Here is a 26,128-nt window from a genome sequence, read left to right on the forward strand (position 1 = left end):
ACCTCCTATGCTCATCTTCCAGATATACTTAACATATTAATTAACTGCACTTATTTGGTAGCTTGCTAACATTATAGATAATCTAAGGAAGCCTCTTTGTAAGTTTGTACTCCATTTAAACAAATTGCAGACTGTCCTCTACCTTAACAAAGCTTCTCAGATAGCTGAAGCAATTCAATAATTCTAGTACGGAGAAGGTAGAGTGAAATTTCTCCTGTCCCATGGTAAAGGTAAAAGTTTATTCCTAGATAATATTGTTTTGTTGATTGCATATGAAAATAGTGCTCTTGTATTTTTTCTGAAGTTATGGGACAAGGTGACCACAGTAAGGAATCCAGTGTTCCATCTACTCCTTATATTTGCAGAGATAAAGAAAATGTAAGACTGAAAAAGGCAGCAATCTGATTAGTTAAAAGTGATGATAATTTGTTTTGCTGTAGGTCAACAGCTGTCTAGAGGATAAGATCAAAACCTGTTCTACTTTGCTTTTTTTGGTCTTGTGCTGAAATGGTTTTATTTTTACTTCTTGGCCCTTTTCCCAGGGATTCTTGGGAATTTAGTTCAAATGAATTGGCATGCTTTTTCTCGGCTGAAGAGTGAATTGTTCTAGGTGTAAAAATTACACTTGCTTTATTAGTGATTCCTTTACATGACAGTGAAAAGCCTAAAGGCATCAAATAAGTAATACTCGAGTAATCCTGTTTAGATCTTGGCTGTTTGATGAAGCTGCAGCCTTTTTTGTAGAAGTGCCTAATTTTATGTGAGATATTTCAGGAGGTTTCCAGAATGATTTCTTTAGGCAAAAAATTAATGGCAAGAGTCATGAGAGTCAGCAGCAAGGAATGCAAGCAATTGATGCAAATATTGAGCCATCTGAAAGGAGCTAATAACAAGGTATGGATCAGAAAATAATACAGAGAAGCTGCAAATATTTTCTATGTAACTCATACGCAAGGACACAGTTTTCCAATCCTAAGAAACTGATTTGTTAGTGGGGAGGGGAAAGTAATTGTGATGTTCAGATTACAGGTTTCCTGAGTTGTGGTGTGATCAATTTTTCAGAATTTTATTCTCAGGTCTCGCATGTGACCACCTCTGAGCATGCACAAAATCTTCCTTAATTGCTTCTGACTTGCTCTTTGGTTTATGTCTCATAAGCTGATCTATTAGGTGGTAACTGATGAGAAGAGGAAGAAAGGGTTATTTTAATTTAAATTAATCTGTTTGTGACAGCAGGGTTTGGCTGAGTGGATCTATTTATTACTAGGACTAACAGGTCAGGTGCCTAAGAGTGTTTCAGTACTGTTTTATTTCAAATACAGTTTAAAATACACACAGACTGAAATCCTGACTTCATGATTGATTATATAGCTGGGGGCTTGGATGTTTGGTGAGTTGACCTCACCACCTGATCTGGAGAGCTCAGCTTCAGACAAGGTTCAGTTTAGCAAGGTGTTTTAAAATGAGCCATTGTGGCTATGCCGAGATTTGTGAAGGAAATTGACAAATGAAGAGCCCAGGGATAAGTATTGACTTCGTGTTTCAAGAAGGAGTATCTGTGTTCTCTAGCTTGAAAGCCCTCGACAATATCTTGTGAAGCTATCTGTTTCACGGATCATTACTTTACAGAGGCTTCTTATGCCTTAATTTCATGTTTATATTACTGTGCTGATGAATTATTGTGTATGACAATGCCCTTTGTACGGAAACATTAGCACGAAATGATTTTTTTTTAGATTGCAGGCCCATAGGTAGAGATGCTTCTGTGATTGCATGCAACACGCATCCTGCTCCCGTAAATTTCAATTAGCAAAAGCAAGGAGGAGCTGTAGTTTGATGGCCAGAAAGCACATGGGCAGCCCCATAGAGGGGTACCACAGGTGGCTGACACTGGGATTGGAAGCAGCCTCATGCTGTTAGGATAGCACAGGGCGTGTGCTCTGCCGAGGGAGCCTATTTATAACCTGCTGCAGGAGCTCTCCTTCAGCAGAGTCTGTTGATTCTCTGGTACAGAAAGACAGGAACAATAGTGTGGGGAACATGCCTCTGTCAGGACAAGAATGTTTCTTTGTTTTACGAGTATCATTTATGACCGTGGCCTTCAATGTAGAGAAAAGTGTCTTTTTTTATGGTAGTAGTGAATGCATCTAGGAAGCAGTAAGAGGCCAATCAAGGTCTCAACAGATGCTTCCACTGTGGTAGAGTAGAAGGGTTGCTACTAGCAGAATGACTGCTCTTTATGTCATCCTGCTCAGCTGCTGATAAAGAAGGGGAGATGGGGAAAACATGGGAAAATTTCAGCTAAATGGTGAAGAAAAATGATAGTGCTCCAGTGCTGTAAAGGAGACATAGCTGTAAAAATAAAGAAGGTATGTCCAGCATCCTTCTCCAAAAGAAGGAATCAGAAAAAGATGTTTTTCAAATATTGGTGAGGGTTTTTTGCAAATGTTGCAATGCTCTAGCACTAGCTAAAATTGAAGTAAGTGTTTGTAGGAAATTCCATCAAATGTCTTGTTTGTTTGTTTGGGTTTTTTGTTTGTTTGTTTTTAACATGAACCAGAACATGACCTACAGCTAGGTCTAATTCTGGGAAAATGTGCCTAGCAGCAGACTTGAGTTGGGCCTTTACCACTGGTTCCTGATCCTGGGCTTTACGACTAAAATGTCCCTTTCAGAGGGCTTTAGACAAGACTTCTATATCCAGAAATTTTCTGGAGAGACCCAGCGTAAAGGCAGTATTTGGAATCTTGCCAGATTCAGCTGGCTTGGAATTGTGTGGGATGCAACTGTTGGGTCCAATTACTGCAGATTGATGATTCCCTGTGAAAGGGACTCAGCCAGGATAAGATAAATAGTAAATTGACTTTTCTTCTCATTTTTCCAAAATCTTTAATGGGAAAAATTATATATATATATATGCAAATATTTCCTGAATAAATAAAGAGATGAGGCCATAAATAAAAAAGATAGTACTTTTTTTTTTTTTTCTTTTTTCTTTTTTTTTTTCTTTTTTTTTCTCATCGGCAAAAAGATGTTTCCTCTCCTCTGATATTTTTTTGCATTTCCCAGCTTTTAACAATTTCAGGACAGAAAGAGAAGGGAATCCTAAAGTGATGTTAGAGATGATCAATTCAGACTTCTCACCATTTGCCTGTCATCCATCTGTCCTGGTCCCCAGAGAGTGCTGTTTCTTATTGATAGAAATGGGTATGTCTCCTGCAAGCACTTCAATTAAGATAACATGTTTTCTTTTTATTTGCATTTTTCTCTTTAAGAAGTCAGCACTGTAAATTAATTTTTAACACATACTGAGAGTCAGTATTAAAGGAGGATTTTTTTAGTTGGTATGTTTGTGAAGTATATTTTTTAAAGTGGAAATATCCTTAAATAGATTTTAACCATTTTCTAAACTTTCAATTTGTTTTTTACTTATTCACTGATGTCTTTGAAGTAAAGTGGCCTGTGCTCCTTCAGCAATCTACAGTTAATGCCTTTGAGTCCTAAAGGAGAACTGTGCATTTTGCATTCGTTTACTTGGAAAAACTGAGAGGTTTCTACCCTTGTGAAAGATCTATTTATTCTCCTAGACAGCTCAAAAGCTCTGCTAAACTGTATCTTCTGTTTAAATGCTTAGAACCCTGAAGTTGATGTCTCTGCTCAAAAGAACAGTATCTCTGCGTTTTCTATAGTTCTTTCCTGACTGTAGGACATTTTACTAGCTAGTGAGTTGTCTCTGATAAACATGGTCATAAGTAATAGTATTTTGTATTTTTAATTGGTAGGTGTTGGCAAACAGATTTCGTTATCTGTTCTTAACTTCTTGGCTATTATCAAGCTAGCTTGGATTCGGATGCCTTACTGCCTTGCAGAGTGACTTGGTTTTATTGACTTTGTAGAGAAAAAAACTATGCTGTAAAATCTATGTTGAAAAAGCAGTCAGAAGAAAAAAAGAGAAGATGCTCAGTTTTTTAAGCAAGCACATGTTTTGGGTTTTTAACAGTGTGATTCTGTCAAACTTGGAGCAGGATACCTCTCAGCGTATTTAGTACAACTCCACATATATCACTTAGGCAGGCAATGTGTGAATTCCTATTCATAACTGAAGTGTCTGTCATTAGACACTAATTTGTATTATAACATCAATAGTAGATCACATTGGTTCCTGGGCTCCTATTGTATTTTCAAGGCTTGTTTTTGTCTTTGTTTTTGAGTAGTATGGATGACACATCCATTTAGGAAAAAGGAATTTTATTAATACTCCTTCAACAGGAAAGAGGTTTTGGCACCTACATCAATGCCGATAGTAGAGAGCATCTGCACTGTTTGCTGTGATCATGGAGAGAGAGAGTTGACTTCATTTCTACAGCAGTTATGTCTATAATTTCCCTCGATTGCAGTCTACTTTCATTTAATTTGTGCTCAAGGGCCCTTCACATAGAGTGATTTCTGCTGGGTGAAAGATCTTGCTACAGCTGAGAGGTCACAATATAATACACTCTATTGATTGTAATGAATACTTGGTACTTGCTGTATGCAGGATGCATGGAGGAATCCATTTGTAATCCAGAAATAAAAGTAAAATATAGATTGATTGTATCTACAGCTTGCAATTGAATTCATGGAGGCTTGGTTTCAGTTTTGAGTGGTCTGTCACCAGCTTAACTATACAAACTCTTTGGTTTTTAAGTTTACCTTTGTATAACAGCCATTTTATGATCTTATCATTGGTAGATGTAGCTGCAGAGGAAATGATTGTGTGACATTAATCCTTTCCCAAATTTCAGAAAATAAATGATTTAATGCAATTTGAGAAACAGGTTTATAGTTTTCATAAAAGAAAAAAATATTTGCTAATTCTAACATGAACACAATCTTTCCTAGCAGCCAATGAATAAAAATAAATCATTTCTATTTGGGAAAGAAATCAGAGTCTACAAGCCCCTTCCCAAAAGACAGAGGAGGATGAGGACAAGGCTATTAATTCCTCTCCTTTTTTCTTTGTTCCCAGGACTTATCAGACCATCTGTGTTCTTCCTGTTTGCACAGGTCGCAAGTGCTCAAATTGTTCCCAGGTAAAAAAAATCACAGCTCCTGCTTTAAATTCCCTTCTCTATGCATTTGAGAAGGAAGGAAAAAATGCATTTTTATGAGTGTTAGGAAGGGCTGCAGGTGGTCAAAAGCATTCTTAGTGATGAAGTGTTCCTTATGTTGAGCAATTCAACTGGAGACAACACTTCCAGTTTTGTTTGTAGGTCCTGGCAGCACTTGGTGAAGTAGAAACAGCTGTGCTGTGAGATTTAGAGAACAGGCACTTATGTATATAAGATTACTGGCCATAGTATTGTATCATGCTGCTTGACATGACTGGTGTGACCATCTCAGAAACAGGGTGTTTTTCCCCCTGTTTGAATTCAGTCTCCCTACATAAAACCCATTTGTGTATTCAGGAGTTAATATGCTAAAGAAAACACAATTGTATATAGTTTTAAAATAAAATCCAATGAAGTCCTACTTAGAAAGGGAAGGACTGTGATAAAACCTCAAAACCCATATCCAGCCAACCTGGGACAAATCTATAATGATGTAAATTATGCCAAATTGTTGACTTCAGAGTCATGGTACATCTGCACGCTATGCTGGAATTTGTCTCAGAGGATTTACCATACCAAATTAGGCCTGATACCAATCTGCTCTACGAACTTGTCTCTGAATGTGGCCAGCACCAGATGCTTCAGAGGAAAGGTGGAGGAAACCACCTGCTTCATATAGAAATGGAGCTAATGTGTTCTTTGCATTAGGTGCCCTTCTGAGTAGGGGTTAGATACAGATCTAAGTCCAAAAGCAGAAAATGTATTATTATTATTATCATAAATACAAATGTATGGCAACTAGATATTTTTTGCTGGTTTTATACATGCAAGTTTGATTATAGTTTTGAACAAAACTCTTTTATTTAAAGTTGTTTCAGTATCAGTAACTTTTTCATTTCTGGCAGGAAGATAAACCTGTATCTCCAGAGAAACCAAATTTGTGACATCAATCCCCCAATAGTCAGCAGTAAGGAGAGGAAGTGACAAATTTTGGAACTCTTTTTAATGGGATTTCATATGTAGGAAAAAGGTTTGCATTTATTAATTTAATGTTTCACAATAGCTGTAAATACATAATGCTACAATACATAATGAAACCCTTTCTAGAGTTTCTGAACCTTCTGCAGCAGTCCTGCTTATTTTCATGCTCATCAGAATTAATATGAATTCAGTTAGACTATGGAGTTTCAAAGTGCATTTCCTGTGATTATAGTTTAGGTCAGGATATAGATGGAACTCAGGTATCCTTCAAATATTATGCAATAATTAGAAGTGTATGAAGAAATTTGGGTATATATTGTCTATGTGAGTGATTCTTAATTACAGAAATGACGTTGTGTTTCCTTCCAGTTTAGCTGCTTACTTGAGCAGGAGTTGTCAAGAGTAGGAGTAGGGCTTTAAGTGTGCTGGTGTGGGCTGCCTGATCTCAAGGTCAGGTTGTCCCAGAGGAACAGTTGTGCTGCAGCCTCTTTGGACTGAGATGAATGAATGCTATGAGGTGGGGAGCGCTTTCCAGATTGTTTGAAGTTTGTAGCTGAAGGACAGTTGTGGGCTTTTGCTCTTGCAGTGTTTTAATAAGTTGCTGTGTAAATGTTCTTGGCTAAATTAGTTTGGCTATTTCTGTCAGTTATAATTCTTTTTTTCAATACAACTGTCTAGCTGTGCTTTACCTAACAAAGTTACATCCCTAAAAACTACAAGCAGCACACAGAATGTCAAGCTGTGGTCTTCCAACATCAAACTATTTACACAAGTAACATCAGCTCAGTAGCCCAAGACACCTAATATTTTTCTTTTACAGTGAGGAAAAAGAAAATGCATCTTAGAATTTTAATGAGTAAAAATAACCATCACATGAGGTGTACAGTATTTAAATTAAAAAAAAAAAAGAAAAGAAGGAAAAATAAGCCAGAGAATATCAGGTAGAAAGGCAGTGCTGAGACTGATTCTCTTTCTCTCTTTCCCTGTGCACTGAGAACAAACTGACAACAGCAAAAAAGTCCATTGCAGTTTCTCTTATGTCACCAAAGGCAGGCTGGCTGCTAGGCCTGCCTGGATTTCATGGTTGATGTGACCTTTGCAGTGACAGCGCGTTGCCACAAGTGCGAAGGAATCATAGCTCATCAAACTCAAGAGATGGTGCTGTCTCAGGATTTTCAACCTGATCTGATACCATTGGAAAGACTTGTATTGGCTCTGGTGGCTTTAGTCTAGGTTATAACAACATGAGGAATTTTCTTCTCTTGTATCTTAATGATTTTTAGAGAGAATTAGCAGTACTAACTCAGGAGGACCTAACTCCCCTGTCTGTCACATGTACATTGGAACTCAAAAATTGGTGTGTATGCCAGTCTTCAATGATTACAGAAAAGAAAAAAAAAGTCTCACTAATACCTAGTTCTAACTTGGTTTAATTCTTAAAGATTCCTAAGGTGGTTAAACTGGAAGATAAACACCAAAAGTCCTCTGAAACTTCATGGACAGATAATATTTAAATTTGGCTTAAAAAAAAAAGGACAAAATCATTGTACTGAGGCTTTCCCCCCCTTAATGTTTATGCTGCCATTTCTTTAGTTGCTTTTTGACTGTTGGATATATTTATAACCAACTTATATAAAACTAAGAACAGAAAATCTGTTCCTCCATTTAAGAGGCTTTTTTAATGCTTCTTTTTTTTAAGACTGGGAAAGTGAAGTCTGGTTTTTAGTTATTATATTGGAATGTATGTTTTGGGTCAAACTTAATGATGGTCTTGTGGTCACGCAGGAATCCCATCCTACCCTACATCTAGTATGATTTTTTTAAACTCACGGCTCCTGTTGTTTTTGATTCCGATAATTAGAAAACCCTTTCCTATGGATGTCAGAAAATGCCTCCTGTTTTCCTCTCATATCTCCTCTTATAACTGTCTATTTTAAAGCAATATCCCCTAAGAACTCTGACAATATACTCTGGCTACAGAGGTAATGGACTTATGTACAGAAAAATGAATGCTTGTGGCTCTCAGTGTATGGTCAGAAAATGTTCTTGTGTGTGTTCTTGTCCCATAGATTATAAGCAAGGATGCAAATGGTAGGCAAAGATGAGACAGTGTAGAGGCATGATGTTACTGAAGTATAATGAATAATGACTTATTGGAGATTTGTCACAATTACGTTCTTCAGTGTAATAGTCCTCTAGAATTGGAGGAAGTTAAGATGAGCTGTTACATGTTGGTGAAAATTGAAAGTTTTATTTCTTTCACATTCATATTGTAGTTTTCATGGAAAACCCAGTCCAAGTACAATAGGCCTGAATTACCTATGAAATCGTGGTCATTCATCACAGAACAGAATAATCTTACTCAGATTCTGCTAGAATAGAAAATTGGTCCTTGAACAGGATGAAGGCCTACACTACATAAGTCTTTGAAGAAAGAGACCTCTTCCAACTCAGAACTAATGAAAATCATAGTTGAGCTTTATTTGTGGGCTAGTTGATCTTCCATTGCTGTGATCTGTGGTCTGTTCACACAAACACTTAAGGATAGCAGACCTGCCAGGCAGCAGGTGGCCTGGTGTAAGATGATTGAGTCCCAATAAAAAGTCTAATCTTTTCATACCTGCAATATCTGATGCATTAACCTACACATAATGAGACATATCTTTCTTATCTCATACAATAGAGCTGAAACCCAGACAATAAATAACAGCTTCAAACCTCCCCATCCCTCTTTTACAAAGTAAGCTTCATTTTTACACAGAAATGAGGAAAGTCATTTGCTGCTGGCTTGGGTACAATGCTCTTGTTATCACACTAGAGTCATAGCTGCAACAGCAGAGTGTAGCAGAAATGCATGGAAATATTATTAACTTCTAAATTAAGCACAGTATTTGTGAGTTGCAGTTGGGAGCAGAGGATTTTTAATTAGAAATCTTGACAAGGCTTAAATGAATTGTTTTTGTCCCAGTAAGAAGTGTGGCCTTGATAAATTTCTGCTACTGAAAAGCAAGTTAATTTCCCCTGTTCAATCCTTCCGTTAGTGGCTGTTATACATCATAGGAACTAATTTATGGGGGGAAGCACTGAGCAGGAATTGATGATTATTTTAAGAACAGATCAGCACAAAACTACTCACATGAGTAAAGCAGGCTGGGATTTGGTTCCCCATTCATGCTCCACAAATGCTATTACCAGGTGCTTCAGCAGCTGGAATCCCTTCCCTCCATCTTCGTGGCATATAAGAATGTAGTGTAACCCAAGGGTTTGCACTTCATTCTAATACTTGCTGGCTCATGAGAGTGCTGGCATCAGTTTTATGCTCTATCACATTAAATACAAAGAAATAGTACTGTTTTACCAGTTTTAAACAGGTTAGCTTGCAGTAGGAGGCAGATGCCATTAGAAAGTTGTGCCACAACTGCTTATCACCACTCTTTGTAGTGTGAGATGCTATCACTCATTCAGGGCTGCCAGCAATGCCTAACCCTCTTCTATCAAAATGAATCCTGTCAATCTACCTTTGCAATGTAAACTGTTTATGTTCAGGTGGCTATTGTGGCCAAGGCAGGTTAGGGAATGCACAAACTAGTAGATGCAGGGTATCTCCACAAGCAAGGCACAGTCTGATTGTTTCTTTCTTTCTGTTGGATTCTGTTATCATGACCACATTACTATCCTTTCCTAATAAAAGCTGATGCTTTTCAAACCAGTTTTCCCATCTCAGAAAAAATGAATCCTGGTGGAAGCCTATGAGGCATCCACTTTTTTTCCCCTGTCTTCTGGGCTGATACCTGTTAAAGCCCCACATGGCTGCATGATCAGAAGCGACTGTTCAGTGATCTTTGTTAGAAATATCACAGTAACAGACCGTGGAAATGTTCCTCCAATGTGTTTGCTTGTGACTGGCACTGCCATAGGAAAGGTAGAGAAATCAGAAATTCTGCTGTTTCTCAGAGGAAGACCTGCCCTATTCATGACACTCTCTCCAAACTATGGAGAAGTGCTGGGGGAAAGCACAAAACATCTATCTGGAGAATAGACCATTTCCATAAAGGATGGAGTTTTTATTTTCAAATGCTGTGTACATTGAAGGCTTTGTCAACAGTCCCAGGGCAGGTGTAATTCTGATGGCTGGCTCCAAAAGGCCAGCTCAGGCTGCTACATTTGTGCAGACGTTGCGGATCCAGCCTCTGCAAAAATCTGTGGTCTTCTGAACACACAAAATTACCAGAGCAGGCAATGAGTTCAAGAGCAGCATTTGGCCTCATGCTGTCAGCTTCAGTAATTATGCAATTCAATTAAATTCAAGTGAGAAAGTCACCTAAGCAATTTTGAAAAATCATACCTTTCATGAAGGGGGAAGAAACAAATGTATTTTTATATATTTATAAATATATAGTGTACGTACAGACTGTAGTATATGTTGAAAGTTTTGATACTAACAATAATTCCATTTTCCCAAACTGTTATTAGACTGTGCTCATCCCTGTGGCACATGACAGCCTTCCATTAGTGCATTATGCCATATTTCTCACACGCCTCTTACATACTTACTGTCAGATTCTTCTTCTCAGAGACAAATCTTGTCCAGTTAGGTCTCTTATTTTGATGGACCTAAGGGATTTTATTTATTTGTTTTCTTTTTCAGTTTACATGCTCCTATGCAAATATGCAGATAAAGCAGGATCAAAGGATTTTGCCTTGCACTTAAAACAGAAGGTACAAAGGTCTGCCAAAGACTCATTAATCCACAACTGATCCTGAGGTTTCCAACTTATCCTCTGTTGCTTTGTCATATGAAGCCTTACACGGGGCACTGGGAGTGCAGAAGGAGTATGCCCTGGATGCCAGCCAAATGAAAGAAGACAGCTGAGAGGTAAGTGCTAATGCTGCTGAGGGCCATGGGATCTGAAAATAAAGGAAAATAATTGCTGCTGATATGAATTTTCCAGCATACATGTGAGAATTATGAGGATAGAGCCAAATAGGTTCAGAAAGGGTTTTCACTAACACCTGGCTGAAACTCAGCCTCTGTCAGGCACAGAGGGTCTGTCTTTGTTTAGATCAACCATACAAGTGCTTTAATGCAGCATTTACTGCCAGGTCTCCTCCACAATCCTGTTGAGTTTGGGACTCTCTCCCTCTCTCTGTGTTATTTTTTAGCTCCTTCATAGCAAAATTATTCTGACTTTTCATCTCTAACTCATCAGAATTCTGATGCTGGTTTTCAGCATCAGCATCAGTGTTTTCCATAATGCCCAACCCAGCGTAAGATGAGGACCTACACAATTATCAGAAGACCTCCTCTCCTGTGCTGTTTTAAAAGTAACATCTCTTCTTGACATTACCTAAGATGTGTCCGAGGCAAATACCCTGTCCTACCTTTATTTATGTGTACTTCACATAAATACTTCAGCATTTTGTGCTGCAGTGACAGCTTTTAAAGGCAAATTATTTATTCTCTCAGGAGTCTGAGAAATCTGGGGTCTCTGCATTGTGGTAGGCAGTTACACAGTACATGACTGCTGCGATGTTGAGTAGGATAATCAGCTTTCAGGAGTGTGTGACCACCAGTGCAGAGCATGGAACTGCATTCCAGCTTTTAAAAAGAGTGAGTTAGTAGCTGGTCAGCTTGACTCTGGTGCTCTACAGGGCAGGTAGGTAATCTGACAAACTCAACACGGTGTGACACACCAAAGGGCAGCACAGCAGTGGGGAAGATTGATGAAGCTTAACATCTGACACATACAGATACAACCATGTGAACTCTTCCTTCCCCCGCTTCAACTCATCATGATGCCCTTTTGGAAAGATTTCTCCAGTTGGCAGAAGCTTGCTAGTTCATTTGGGAGAACTCCATCGTGAAGCTGCAGGGATTTAGAACTGAAAACACCACAACAACTCACATGTTCACTCTTTTCCCTCCCAGCTGATGTTTCTAGCCCTTAGCCAGAATGACTGGGTAGACAGCTGAGTTCTGCTGGTTTGATCCAGTTTCCTGATCTTAAAAGCCAACTAGTTTGAGTTTAAAGCCTTTGTCACATATATGGTAAAAGGGAAGTTTGGGTTATATACAGAAAATGGAGATTTTGTGCTAAAAATTGATTTAATTGTGATACAAAGACAAATTATTTCTTCCACTTTGTACAGCCTGAAAGTGTTACACAAAAGACCATCTTTTACCACTGTGATCTCTGTTGTGGAAGAAGGAGCTTTGGCTGTAAGGGAGCGAGAGCCCCTGGGCACTTTCATTACACAGGTTCTGGACCAGGCTTCTAAACAGAGGAAAACTTCAAGATTTTATCAGCAGCATTTTTCCTGGCATGTTTTGTCAGCTGTGACTTATTTCTATTGCTGCTCTCAGCTGGTGAGAACTGATTTATAAAGAAGTATAGCTAGATTTAGGTAGTACTAGGCTCAAACAAGTATACGCTGACTTTCATAAAGTTTGTGATATGAGCCTGGTGCTACACTAGCTTGGTAAATGGAGATTTGGTTCCTGTCTAATTCACATTTTCCCAGTAATTTTACTTTACTCAGTCTTGCTTATCCTTAGTAAGTCAATTTCTTATATGCACATATATAACATGTAAATGCTATCTGTCTGTGTCAGACATGAAACACTTGCCTTCCCCCAGAACTGTTATAATGCCCTCAATGTAACATCTGATGATCTTGAAATATCCTAACCATATAATTTCACGCAATTTAGTCAAGACAACATAGTTTATTTTTGAATATAATTTATTCTCAAGCAGTCAGTTATTAAAATCTACTGAAGAATGCATTTAGATCTGTTTTAGCACTTATTTCTCTGCCACATTCCACAAAAGATTTAAAACATTCAAGTATCTCATTTCAACTCCATTATACTTGTGCTGCTTGCTTGACAGAAAATGCACTTTTCATAAACACGTTTTTCTTGTATCAACACTTAGAATTGACTGGGAATCAACAGAACAGAATTGGCTGCCAAGGTCTCATGTGAGCCACAACTCCTGAGAGCTTGTGCTTTGAATGTGTATCAGCTCTCCTTCAGAATCAGTTGGGTCACTACAGTCCCCAAAGTAGTAACACAGGGCCGTATACTTTTCCTTTACCGCTTCTTAGTGTGTAGCAATACCTATGAAATGACATCTCCTGAGGGATGTAGTGGTCAGAGAATATGTGTCCAATTAGGCTCCCAGGCACTCACCAGCTGCAGCTGGTGCTGCAGTGTTTCCCTTGCTATGAGGGAGAAGAAACATGGTCTGCTGGCAGCTGCAGCCTAAAGGATGTCCTTGGGTCATCCCCCAGAATGTTTCTATTATTGTCAGCTTAGTTGTTACCCTCATAGGGTCTTTTTGGTATCTGGGATCAGGATATCCCTTTCTCATGCTTGGACCAGATGATCTGAGATGAACATTTCCAAGCTTGATAATTCAATGATTCTAATTGATTGAAATGGGCTCTCTTTGTGTTTCTGGAAATATGGGCAGTCTGTGTTCCTACAAAAATATGAGGCTTGAGCAGTTAACAGGAGAGCTGAAAAAAAAAAAAAAAGATTCTTAGGTTTGGGGTTTTTTAAATTTTTCTTTTTTTATTTTCTTGAACTCTGAATAGATAGGGAAAAAATGGAAAAGGAAAAAGGAGTTCTACTCCACTGACTTGAAACATATATGGGCATGATTTTCATGAGCTTACTAATGTGACTGTCAGGTCTTACACAAAAATCATCATTTCCATTCTCCATTTAAGAACTTTATATTCTTTATAAACTTACTTGAATCCTGTAAAGAGAGCTGACAGTTCCTAAAGAGAAAAAAAGACCAGATTTTTATTATGTCACTTCTAGAAATGCTAATGGCAGAATGTGAAGGACAGCATAATTATAGTGTTGCTGCAGTGATTCTTCAGTAAAGGTTTTCTCAGTATTTTAATTACAAACTACATATTTCAGCAGTTTAACTTTCTAAATTCTCAGTCAAACACCCTTTGGGTTTGATTCACACTTTGTGATGCTTGTTGGTGTAAAAAAGGCCTCGTCTACTCAAAGGCAAAGCCCCATGCAATTGGGAGCAGCCACATCTATGGAGGACAGCTGGGCTGAAGAGAAGGGGCAAGGAAAGAACTGTCCTTTTCCGCATGAGAACTAAACTCTTCTTGAGAAGTAGGTGCATTGAAGTAAACAGGAGTGATAAAACCCTTGGAAGAGAACCCAGAGAGCGAGTTAGGCATATATCAAGCAAATTTGACAGGCCAAGCTGAAAATCTGCAGAATATGTAAATGAAATCAGATGAGGTCAAAGAACAGCAGGAGTGAGAGATTTCTGCAACTCTCTAGACAGCATTACAGGGACTTGCTACCTCAGCATATCTGAACTTAGGGAAGGAAACTTAACACAGACAAGGAACAAAACCGTCAAAATAATGTCTTCTGATATGCTTGTCCAGCAGGGAGAATTCTCCATATTCTAGAAAACTATTTTTTTAGTTGCTGAATCCATTTGCAAAGCTTTGGTCACAGAAATTTACTTTTCAGGCAATGTGTACTGAGATTCCTTTGGGATTTATATGCAATATTTTCAGACTCATGCCTATGAATTTATGAATAAGAGCTGACTTACTATGTGACCAAACACTTTCCCGAAACAGGGCCAAGAGAAGGGACAGATAGTTCTGTTAAAGCTCTTTAAGAATGAAATCTAAAAGCAGATAATATCATTTGAGCAACACTGCAAACTTCTCAAAATTGGAAAGCACAAATCCAATGATTAGCAAGATTCCTTTGTTCAGAGAACAGCAATTTGAGAAGCCTGTTCTGCTAAGCCTCAAAGACCTCATTAGGAGCTTGTAATCCTTAGTTTGTTTATGTACTGTTATGAGGGTACACGGATAGTTTTGTTTCAAGAGCTGCTTGTCCTTGCTTCATACTCTTGGGGAAGAGTATGAAGGTCAGAGTTTTAACGTTTATGATAAGACAGTGTGTTGTGATTGATTTCAGTAATGATGACATGGGAGCTGGGGAGGGGGATTGAGAGAGGGAGCAGACACATGCAGTTCTGGAATAGCTTGCAACAGTTTCTAAAGAAGAATGGGTAATACCTTGATTTCCTCTTGTTACTGTCTGTCACCAAGCCCTCCCTTGTTCACTCATTTTTCTACTTCAAGCAAAGGATTTTTGAAAGTGGGAGGTCTCAGAACAGTTCAAATATTTAATTTCCTGTAAAGATATTATTTTTGATCTTTGACAAGGTAGGTGCAGCTGACTTCATTCTGAGAAACCACAAAATTCATGGGAAAGCAGAATATATATCAGCTTTAGTAACATTCATTTTCTCAGGACTGTGCTACAGCTGGTTTTCTCCCCTTTCATTCTCCTGCTGTGAGATGCAGCGCTCTACTGTAGAAATGGGAGTGCATTTATGTGCCTGTGTGTGGGGAAATAGCCAGCATTCAAAAAATCTTAACAAAGATTTATGAAGCAAATTATGTTGTTTGTTAAATTCCCAGATGGAAAATCAGAAACTCTGACATGGTAAGTAGAGAGGGCATCAGCAAAAAGCTGTGATTCAGGCAAATAGAAAGCCTCATGATTTAATTCGAGATGATTTAGTGTTCTCTTTCACTAATAACAAAAAAGGTGTTTTGCATTGCATGTGTCCCACCTGCTGACGCCCTTCCTGAAGTGGAGTCCTGCGTTCTCCATTTTTGTTTATTTGCTACTGGTATAGGAAGTAGGTGGCTTAGGGAGGGGCAACACCTACCTAGTGAATCTATAATAATACTGATAATAGAAGGAATATGCTGCCACAAGTTGTTGCAATGCAGTTGATTTCAGTCTAGGAATTAGTAGGCTTGAGGAGAAAAACCGGTGGGCTGGAACTTGTCAAAAGAGAGAGTCACAGGCTACCAGAAGTCTGTAGTACTGGGCTCAAAAGTGTTAGATGCCTTCCTCCTCTTCTCTCCTTTCCTCTCTTCCCCAGACCTTTAGGTCCTCCCAGGCTCACAAGGGTGGCAGCACTGATGCTCATCCCGGGTGAGGAAAGGAGACCATCCACCTCCAGCTGTTTGCGGATCTGCCACTACTACCCCAGGCATACATGGGCAGGAAACAGGGGCAGAAACACAGTTAGCACTGAATAGGGACACCATGGCAGTACCAGCAGCTATTAATTTTTCTAATTATGTGGTGCTGCATATTTTTAATGTGATACTGCTGTGTCAGCAAGTGCTGCTTGTCACTAAGGTCTTTGTGCTGTGACTCACTGTTGCCTCATGAAGCACAGGGGAGCTGAAAGGCAGTGTTATCTGAAAATTTCTCATTTCCAACATTTTGTTTTCAGTAACATTGTCAATGTTTCTGAAAATCAAATTATTCTTCAGTTAAAAGGTTTTCCTTTTAAATGCTGCATATTCTGTTTCAAGTAAAAATGGTATTCACCAGCATGCAGGCCTTTAACCAAGATGATTCTGGAAATGCTGACCTACCACTTCTGCATCCTAATAAGAAATAGAAAAGTTTTCTTAGCAGGAATTCCAGCTGTTATGGGGAATGATGCTGCTGAAGGACTGCCTAGAAATTTGGAGCATTTCTATTCCAGTGGTGCAATGGCAAGTAAATCAACAGGTTTCATCAATCTGTATTTGTTAGTCTAGCCCAGCAGTGACAGGTGGGTAAACTGCATTTCTCATTGACCTGTCTGTTCATGTTCTGCTCTCTCCTATAGACAATGGTGTCGCAGCTCAAGTAAACAGAAAATTTAAAAATTGAAAAGCCAAAAAGTCACTGCTATCGCAGGTGGGAGGCATTCCTAGTTCAGACAGTTACAGACAGTGGCTTTTTTTTGGCTGTTTCTCTGTGAATTGAAACCAGGGTGCTTAACACATATGGAGTTACCCACAAATTTACAGTACGTGGGCAGCAAATGACAACCTGCTGCTGTATTTTATTGCTGCTGTATTTTATTAGTGCTGTGTACTCTGTGTTTTCTCCACGGCATCTACTTTTACCTAATTGTAGCTATTAAATTACAATACCATCAGATAACAAGACCTTTTTAGAAGGCTGAATGGAATGGCAGTTTGGCATAACACAGATGACTCTCTTAAAGTTGTTTCTTTTTTTATTCTTCCTTCTCTGGGAAATGTCCATCATGAGTAGAAAAGTTCCAAATACTTTTCATTTGATGAATCCATAAGTATTGCCCACTTGTTTCACCCTGCTGTGCTTCAAAGTGAGAGTAACTGAAATTCTGTAACAAAACAGTTTTATCAGAATTTAAAGAGAAAAAAGTGGAATATTTTAAAGCTTGTAAAGTATACAGCGTGAGGATGTTCTCTGAACTACCTTTGTATACTCTGATAAAGTTTCTTTGTTCAGAGCTGCTGTGGTATGAGGACACTAATGGAGCAGATTCTCTGTTATGACTTAAGAGGAAAAGAGCCTGAGAATTCTTCTCTTCCTGTGATGCAGGTGAAAGTGTTACAATACAAGCTGCGGTAAAGGACAAGGCTAGAGATAAATGCAGTATTTAAGAGAGAAGGCAAAGCATTATAAAAACATCCTGAACCACCTAGTGATGTATTTGTTCAGCAGAGCTTTTAAAAAGTGCACTAATGGCCCATTTTATCTATCACCCCAAGTCAATGAAAAACGCCCATTGACTTAAATAGGCATTGGTTCAAATGCTGAGCTTTTACAAATAATTATGCTCAGTATACTGTAGTTACCAGTATTTCTCTTCAGGCTGAATGCTGCTCCCTCCATTGTGTGGTCTGACTTCAAAAAATAAACAAGCATTCCCCTTTTCCTACTTACATGAATTGAAGCCATGGTGCTCCCACCACTACTCCCAAACCAGCTGGCAGATTTTGAAGAAGTTTTTTTTAGATTGAAGCAGTAGTCTGGACACAGAAAACACTGCTGGGTGGGAAAACCACGTGTGAAATATGTCTTTGTTGCATATCATCTTACTGGAGCACAGTTGGTGGCTTTGGAAACCATTGGATTTCTGAAGGTGTGTTATCCCTTCTTGCCCTCAGGCTGTTGTGTTATTTATCCCCAAAAGTGCCCTAATCCACACTTCCCAAGGAACCTCTTTTAAGTACAATGGCAAAAAGTGTCCAGTATTCAGTCCAGTGCACTGCCCCCTAACCTATTTTTTTTTTTTTCTCTACTGTTTGAACCATTACTTTATTTTTTTTCCTTAGTGGTAGGGCCATTGTTAGTTTTCTTTGCTACTCTTGTCCACTTTGATCTGCACTGAAACCCTCAGCAATATATTTTATCACCAGAAACCTGTCCAAAGATCTGTAATAGCCAATGAAGAATGAGTAAGATGGTAGCTGGGAACATAACTGTGTTCCCTCTAACCTGCTGTGCTACTACTGCTGCTAGCCCTAGCAATAATAGTAATAGCAATATAAAAATCCTAGTTCAACATCTTGGCATCCTCTTGTCTCAGATAAAGGCATGATATTAAAGAGCATAAGCTGGTTCTGGAGGGCATGAACGAAGCCACTGGTATGTATCCTACAGCTAAGCATCCACTTCTTAGGTTAGTAGATGTCACGGAGACACACAAAGCAATCACACGCAGACGAGATTTTTGCAGAGGTTCTCCTGATCCAGCTCCTAGCTGAAAGAGCGGAGAGAAGAGACCCCTTTGTTTATTTTTTTACTTTTTATACATTTGTGGGTCTAGCAGAAGATTGGCTTTTTGGGGTTTCCACCCCTCAGCCTCAGTGACCAGACCAATTGTCAGTTACAATTGTTTTCAAGTTAGAAATATGCAAACAAAGGACAGAGAATGAAAAACAAAGGATTTGTTTATATTACTTCTGTGGCAAAAGTAGAAAACTGCTCTAATATTCTACAGTAACTAAAAGATCTGACTCCGTTTATGAAAATCAAAAGGCTAATAAAGAAACTCAGAAAAACCAGGGTAACAAGTAGACATGCCACCTTACCTTGTGTAGACAATGAAAAGTTCACACTGAAGACTCAGTAAGACAGGAATAGCTTACTGAGGTAAAAAAGGAACTGTCTAGGCTTTCAGTGCTAGGACATTTGTGTGTTATCTGTGATGATCTCCTAGCAGAGTATTAGTACCTGCACTGTACTGCCTTTTGGGAACCTGAGTATTTTATAAGTATTTATGTTTATATCAGCCCAGGATTGATAAGGACAGAAATTGAACTACTTATCCACCTTCTCTGTTTTGAATTTATCTCTTTCTTAGGAATATAATCCTTCTCTCATAAATAATCCAGAGCTGCAAACTAATAAGTGAATGAATTATAGAGTCATGGATTCGCAGAATAAGTTGGGTTGTAAGGGATGTCTGGAGCTTACCTAATCCAACACAAAAGGTATCTGGTTCAGAGCTGCTTTTTCTGTCTCTTGGTAAGAAGTAGAGCCTGATGGGTCACTAGGAATGTCTTTTTGGATTCTCTGTATACTTACTTCAAACTCAGGAGGAAAGGGTTTATAATTTAGAAAAACTAGTTTAGAGCATCCTAAGAAAATCAAAAGATTATTGACTGGGCAAAATATTGGGGAAAGTTTCACTGTGCTTGCAAGGAGGGAAATATTACGTGAATATCTTTTTTGCTGTTATTTTCAAGATGGAAAACCTAATGCACAAGGGGTTATTTATACTGACAGACTGGTACTCAAACAAAAAAGCTGATCAGAGATCCCCAGCTTGGAGATGAGTTACTGCAAATAAGCAAAGAACTAAAAAGCATCTATGTGAATTATATAAATACAGAAAAATCTTTGTGAAGTGCTCTACAAAGGTATGTGAGAAAAGAAACTATTGCAGTGTGTGATGAATAGACTAAAATAGGTTTGTTTTTTTTTTTTTTTTTTTAACCAATTTGAACCCAAGGAACTCAGAGGTCTTTGTTCTCAAATTAAAGATTAAAAAACCTTGGCCATCTCTCAAGAGCTGATGTGGAATATGATGGTCATTTGCTGGCAACCTCACACAGGATCATGGGATGAGGTGGTGAATATCATCATGAAGTGCAAACAAATGTCATGTTAGGATAGGCAGGATATTATTGTGTGATATATATTAGACCAGCACATCTGGTTTACTTCAGGTGGTATCATGACAGGTACTTGGCAAACATCCAGAGCTCCTGCTTGCTGTGTCACATGTGCTAGTGGCTTTGTAGCCACCCTTAGTGCTCTGTCTGTACTGCTCTCTTCCTGTGTCAGGTGGAGGTAGGCTTCTTGCACAGCTCCCTGAAGCACAAAGATGGTACTTAAAAATCCTTGCAATCAAAATAAAATAGTGTTTTTTACTTTTACCACCAAATACTGCTTTGCAAGGCTCTGATACTTGGCTCCCCTGAGCCATCGGAACTCTGTTGAGCCTGACATGGGCGGCCAAGAGTGGCAGGCAGCTCTTTGGAGCCTCTTGAAATGACGTGAAGTTGCCTTGACTGTTGGCAGTTTGGAAAAGAGCAGCCTGCCCTTCAAAATGCTGCATTCTGCAATGAGAGTTTGAAATAATTTTCTTTCTCCTCTAGACCCTCCTGCCTTTCAGGCAGATATGTGTTGAGTTCCTAGGAGAAAGCACCATTTCTTAACCCACTTTAGAAGAGCTTGCTTTAATGTTCCTCTCTATGCTCTGTTGAGTGAAATTAAAGCAAAACACTGCTGTTACTTTACAAAAGAAGAAACAAATATGTTCTTATCTGAAGATAAGGAAAACTGGCATTAGCAGAGAAATTATGTACAGGTATGTTAGACAAAATTATTAACTTGTTTATATGTGGTTGTTACAAAGGAGATGTCTGCATCTGCCTTCCTGATTTTCTATGTTAAGAGAGGAATTGAAAAAATAACTGTGTAAGTCCAGTGGCAGATTTGGAGGGGGCCTTTGCCACCATCTATTGGTGAATGAGGGGAAGAGGCAGAGTGATCTGACCTTGCTGATGTTCCTTTCTGTCCCTGGTGCAAGATTTGCTTCATTTTGAGCTTCTGGGGTAACAAACCTGTGTTTTCTTCATCTTTCTGTGTGAGAGAGTGCAACACGACTGTAGTTATGATCCCTGAGTGAAGAACTGTCATAGACAAATCTTAACAGCTGGCCTGTTGTCCCACACACCTCTCAATGGAGCAGAAGGAAGTTTGTAAGTCACAAAGAAGAATGCTTTTCTAGTGTCAAGCCTCTTGTTAAATAATTTTGTCCTGGTTTCTGACAATGGAATAGGGCCTATTTTCTTTGCTGGTTTCAAGAAAAATCACACTGGTGCTTGAGTAGAGCCCCTTTGCTACTGACAGATCTTGGAAGTGTGCAAAGCTAGAGCAATTGCTGGCATTCCTGCACAGTCCACCAAGAAGGACACTTGTGAGAGGACATCACTTACAAATAAAATGTTTGCAGAATCAATCTATGCCCCTAAAAAGACAGGTGAGAAGAAAAGTGAAGAGGGCCAGTGTCAGCAGCCGAACCAAAAGTAAATCTGCAAAGTTGTCTCTAGATATGAAATCAGTCTATTTTATTGGATTCACCAATACTGCTTGCACATGCAAATCCCTCATGAATAAAGCTTTTGTAATGTAGGCTCCAAAATGAATTCAGGTAGTCAGTGACAGCAGTGGATGAGCACAGAGAGAGTTTAAAGATATTGCTTAGTTTTCAAATCAACAAATTGCTGTGGTTCTACTTAATCCATCAAAAAAAAAAAAAAAAAAAAAGGAAAAGAGAACAATTTGGCAGCCAGGCGGGAAGATAGAATGGTAAAGGACATAATGTTCCAGCTACTTTAAGATCCATTTACACTGTGAAACTGATGGCATTAGAGAGCAGTTGTTGAACATTTGGGGAACAGCTGTGTTATTGCTGAAGTGTAAAGACAAAAGTGTGTGTAGACCTGTCGGGGTGCTCAAGAAGAATAGTCTAGTGGTGGTGGGGAGAGGCTTCTCTTCATTGTTAAACCATGTTCTTACTCATTTTAACTACGAGTAAAGGAGCACTGGCAGAGTCAAATGACTTCATGAACACTATTTTCATGAAAATGGCAGTTATTATATATGATAACTTTGATAGCTGTATCAATCTTACTTAAATAAGATTAAATAACTTGGATCAAAAACGTGCCTTCAACGTTCATTGACAGATACTCTGGTCATTGTTAAAGTGTCTCTGTTACTTGAATGAGACACTTACTTTCCCTTATTTTTTCCTTTTCTCTCTGTAGGGCTGCTGTTTTGCTTGTGCTTCAGAATGGACCCACCACAGAGAAGTAAATTGAGAATAAAGAAATGTGTCTTATCTCAAGATGATATGAAAAAGACTTCTGAAGTTATCTTAAGGTAACTTTTGTTCTGGAAAAGATTTTGTTCACTGTTTCATTCACTTATCAGAGCCTCCCTGCCAATTCAAACCGGCATGATGTGTTTGAAATCTGTATGTATTTGTTATTTTTGGGTGAATAACTGAAGCAAACGGATGAATTGCTCTGCAGGAATTTTAGTGTTTCACATTGGCTTATCTACCTGCTTGCAACCACATACATGTACAGATGTTGGACAAAGATTTGTTGTAGCCAGGGAATAGTCAGTTATCTGTGACAGTGGAAAGATGTCAGCTTGGGTATGCTGGAGTGCAAGGGCTCTCAGAACTATTTTCAGAAATACAGAGTCAAACAACCTTTGCTTTTCCCACTGTCTCAGTGTGAGAAATATGACCGTCATCTCACTACTATTTTGTACCAGAAAAATTAATATTTCCCTCTTATTGGATTATTAGTAGTTACTGAAAATAAGTATTAAAGTCATGTCATTGACTGCATGCTGCTAAAGCATTGGAAGCATAACATTTATGCACAAATTACTTAGTAGTTGTTTCTTGTAATTAGGGTGTCTTCTGTGTTTTCTTGTTGGTAGCACAGTTGCTTGCACTACTTGTGTGCAGACACCTTGCACATTTTCTACTCTGCTATGTGAATAAATGTCCAATTTACATTAACAATGGTGTCCTTTCCTAATGCAAATGAGAACTCAAAATCTTCCGAGGAGCTGAAATTTAATTTGTGAAGATCAGAGCAGGTGTTCCATCTCTCTTTAGTCTACATTGAGACAGCCAAAATGCCACTACAACTTAATCTTGACTCATGTTTCTTGCATTTACAGCTATGCAGTCTAGGACAATTTACATCAGCCTTTTATTATTTGTGGTGATTTAATGTTTTTATGTTAGATTATGGCTTTAAATTCAATATGTTCTTACTGTGCTATAAATTCAAAACACAAACACAGTACTTGTTCCTGAAAACCGACAGATGAAAGAGAAACAAAATAAGGGAAAGAAAATACCTGCCAAACTGTGTGGGAAGAGAGAAACAAGCAGGGTAGATATTAAAAAACCACAAGAGAATAAAAAATGCATCTTTTTAAGATCACGTGGTTGTAGCACTAACAGAGATAAGGAATCTTAGTAAGGTTATTATGACTATATTCCTTCAAAATTTACCGTTCTTCACCCTCTTTGCAGTATTACACCTTTTTTCACTTGGAATGATGTGGTGAAGAGAGCTTTTAGTGCCCAAAAGACTTGTGGGACACAGAGGGCATGTTTGCTTTATGCTGGAAAGTCTGAGTCATTCATTTGCTGTTTCTCACATACTCTGTTTGTTCTCTTTCTGGAGAAGGCAAAGAGTTTAGCATTCCCTTGCTGCAGTGGCTCTCTGGTTTTACTATGCTGATATTTACCTGCCTTAGGTAAATATATTTGGTTTAGTTGGAGAAAACAGAATGAGGCATGGGATACTTGTCTCTTTCTATCAGCCCCTCTCACATGTTCCTATGGGAAGAACAAATTACTGCCTGAATAAATTACATATGTCCTACTACAACTTAGGTTATAGCAGCAAGAATTTAATTTGTATTATTGATATTACAGAAATATCTGGGTTTATTATGACAGAATTTGGGGATTTCTAGCTTTCCTACATTTACCTATGACATTTATATGGGCAAACACTGTGGTGTTTCATGGTTTACCACTCACAGAATCACAGAATGAGTTGTGTTGGAAAGGATCACAGTGGGGTCATCTGGCCCAACTTCCCTGCTCAATCAGGGCCGTCCCGGAGCATGTGGCACAGGATTGTGTCCAGATGGTTCTGGAGTATCTCCAGTGGGGGAGACTCCACAACCTTTCTGAGCAACATGTTTCAGTGCACAGTCATGAAGCCAGTAAGTTCTTGTGGTGTTCAGGGGGAACTTCCTGGGCATCACTTTCTGGCTGTTGCCTCGTCTTATTGCTGGGCACCACCAAGAGCCTGGCTCCATCCTCTTGGCAACCCACCTTTAGATACTTGTAGACAAAACTTCACCTTGCTTATAGATCAGCTTTACTCTGTTGATACATTGCCAGATACACTATTGACAAAATTTTAGAGTATAGTTCTATGGAGGCTTTAGTTTGTTTATGTTGTCTTGAAAAAAAAAAAAAAAAAAAAAAGGTTTTGTCAAAACACTTGAATATGGAACATTTAATTCAAATCAGTTATATTTTGGATTCAAAAATATTTCCCTGTTGGCTCATATTTTCCTTTCCTTACAACGTGCCAGTCTCATCCCTTGTGAGAGGTCTTTAATGATGGAAGAGAAAATGCAGCTAGGGGAGAATGAGAGCATTCAGCAACCAGTGTATGGCTTCCATGGGATATTGTAATAAAACAACCACATAAAGTAGTTAGATTTTCATATATAAACAAACAAACAAAAAAATGGAGACCTTTCCAGCTTTATGATATGTTTGCTTTGTTTTGCACATGTAGTAAATATTTTTTAAGATGGGAAATTGTTTAATGAAAATGCTGTGCAGCTGCTAAAATATAGATTAGCATCACAAAAGCTACATTTAGGAAATGGAAGAAATTTGAAATAAAAACCGAGAACATCTTATCAAAATGTTATTTCTAATTTTATTTGTTTTTATTTTTGTCTATTAGTAGCAACAACCCATAAAATTCCTTTTCCTTGCAAGGGTCTAAAGGCTCTTCCTGGTGTTTCTACAGTTGTTGTAGGTTTCTTAGGAACTCCAAAACAGTGTCATTTCTTCTTCAGTTTTTGGGATACCCTCTCATCGTCCACAGGACTGTAAATCAATGTGGACCTTCTTTGTATGCTATCACCTCTGTGAAAAATCATGTTTATTTCTGGATCTATGAGGGACATGTAATTATTGAGGCAATATAAAGACTATAAGAAGCTTTAAGTTTTTCAGTAGTCCAGTCATTCTTGAAAAGCTGTGTGATCTGAGACATCCAATTGGCAAAGATGCTTGGGGAAATCATAGCAGGAAATGAAATAAAAATAATGTTCTAAGGGAAAGATGCTTTTCTGATTAGCAAGTGGAGGATTAGGAACAAATTGGAGTTTTGATTTTCTATAAGAAAGTTAAATTAATAAAAACTTTTAATTCAGTAGATTTTCAAATGGTTACACTCTGCCTTGTTCAATTGAGGCTCCTCTACACTGTAGTTCCAGTTCTAGCCTTGACATTTCTAATAATGCTTTCAATACCTCTTGAAAATTCCTGTAAAAGAGGATTTATGCAATGAGTTAATCAAAACAGACTATATAGCAATGTGTTTTCCTCCCAGATAAATATCCATGTTCTGCTACTGAAGTTGATAGAATAGTTGACACTTGTGACCTGCTTCTTACTGTTTCTATGCCACTGGTTTGTTTTGATTTATTTTTACATTCAGAAATGCATAAGCAGGATATGTATTTGGTTTTCTTCCTAATCTTGCAGCTGATTGCCTAAAACCTCCCATCTGTGGCTTATGCTGGTTGAGCATACAAGCACTTGCTTTGATAAAATAGATGCTGCAGAGATTTGATGCAAATGAATTTTTCATGCAGACTGTTTCTGTGGGGCTGCTGGCACAAAGTTCCCAGGAAATGCACATGCCTGGCAGGGCTGTTGTAACCCAAAGAAACCTAGATGATAGCTGATGAGGAACGACACCTGATAAATAATAAAAGCTTGTTTTAAGGTAAGGCTGACCTGGAGAGTGGTGATTCTTTATCCAAGATGGGC

General features: G+C 38.5%; 1 long non-coding RNA gene across 3 annotated transcripts in view; it reads left to right on the top strand.

The window, feature by feature from the left end:
* Window positions 1–2,027: 2,027 nt before the first annotated feature.
* The window catches only part of LOC120759100 (uncharacterized), a 33,315-nt gene continuing 9,214 nt past the window's right edge, over window positions 2,028–26,128 (top strand). The window contains exons 1-5 of one of the 3 annotated variants that reach the window (XR_005703122.2): window positions 2,028–2,369; window positions 5,009–5,072; window positions 10,720–10,790; window positions 10,874–10,947; window positions 22,272–22,386. This is a non-coding gene — a long non-coding RNA (uncharacterized LOC120759100). Of the gene's footprint in view, window positions 2,370–5,008; window positions 5,073–10,719; window positions 10,791–10,873; window positions 10,948–12,221; window positions 12,376–22,271; window positions 22,436–26,128 lie in introns of those variants that run through there. The other 2 variants (XR_009208359.1, XR_005703123.2) reach the window with 2 other exon arrangements.

Source organism: Hirundo rustica, chromosome 1, assembly GCF_015227805.2.
Source record: "Hirundo rustica isolate bHirRus1 chromosome 1, bHirRus1.pri.v3, whole genome shotgun sequence".
Taxonomy (NCBI): domain Eukaryota; kingdom Metazoa; phylum Chordata; class Aves; order Passeriformes; family Hirundinidae; genus Hirundo; species Hirundo rustica.